The 1,300-nt window shown below is 34.6% G+C and overlaps 1 non-coding gene across 1 annotated transcript; it reads right to left on the reverse strand.

Annotated features, from left to right (window-relative positions):
• Positions 1–599: 599 nt before the first annotated feature.
• On the reverse strand, positions 600–672 carry Trnaa-agc. Its single transcript has one exon. It is a non-coding gene; the product is annotated as a tRNA-Ala (tRNA).
• Positions 673–1,300: the final 628 nt, after the last annotated feature.

A 1,300-nucleotide genomic window follows, 5' to 3' on the forward strand; every position in this document is an offset into this window, starting at 1 on the left:
AAATTTGAAGGATACTTTAGACATATACCTTTCCAGATAACAGGACTTACTGAGACTTGGTTGAATGATAATAACATAGATTGTTTTCCCTTAGATGAATACGAATATTCGGCTCAAACAGACCAAATAAAAAAGGCGGAGGTGGTGGTTTATATGTTTCAAAACATTTAGAGTATAAAAGTCGAAATGATTTGGATATAAACGTAAACGATATAATTGAAACAAGGTTCACTGAAGTGATGAATAAAGATGGTAAAAAATCATTATTGGTGTAGTGTATATAGACCACCAAATGGCAATTTTGAATCATTTAAAACTACAATAATTGAGATTCTAGAAAATATCGATCGAGAAAATAAACCATGTTACTTAATGGGAAATTTTAATATTGACCTGTTTAAATCAGGATCTTGTGATCATACAAACCAATTTATTGAACAACTTTTCACTTCGTCTTTTTTTCCGCTAATCACGAAACCAACGAGAATTACTCATCATGCTGCCACACTAATTGATGAGATTTCTAGTAACAATATAGAAGAATGTATATGTGATGTTGCTACTCTGAGTCATCAACTGGGCAAGCTGAAGAATTAGCTTGACCACGGTGGGAATCGAACCCGCGACCTTTGGTTTGCTAGTCCAATGCTCTTCCAACTGAGCTACAAGGTCAAGATCGACGGTTCGAGTGGTTGATATAATTCGGGACTCAGTCTAGTCTCTTCCATATCTGTGCGTCTTAAATTGATAGTGACTAGACTGAGTTCCGAAATATCAACTACTCGAACCGTCTTGACCTTGTAGCTCGGTTGGAAGAGCATTGGACTAGCAAACCAAAGGTCGCAGGTTCGATTCAAGCTAATTTTTCAGCTTACCCACTTGGTGACTCAGGGTAGCAACATCACGTTATACATTTGACACATACACCCGAGTCTTTGCACTATCAATATAGAAGAACTTAATGAAAGCTTCGACGGTATAATCTTTAGCGATATTTCAGATCATTTGCCAATAGTGCATATGTTTAATACAAATTTATCCAGCAAAAACACCACGAAAAATGTTAACACACGAAAAGTATCATACCAAAGAGCATTTAATCAAAATAACACAGAGGCGTTCAAAAATGCAACTAAAAACCTTCCCTGGAATAAAACAAATGATCCTGATAAGGCCTATAATGAGTTTTTAGAAATTTTTTCGGATATATATTAAGAAAATTTTCCAATCAAACGAAAACAAAACAATAAAAAAATAGACAAAATCAAAAGTCCATATATGGCAAACTGTATATTAAAGT

This window comes from Dendronephthya gigantea, unplaced genomic scaffold (assembly GCF_004324835.1).
Source record: "Dendronephthya gigantea isolate DGI-Jeju-01 unplaced genomic scaffold, DenGig_1.0 000761F, whole genome shotgun sequence".
Classification (NCBI taxonomy): Eukaryota; Metazoa; Cnidaria; class Anthozoa; order Malacalcyonacea; family Nephtheidae; genus Dendronephthya; species Dendronephthya gigantea.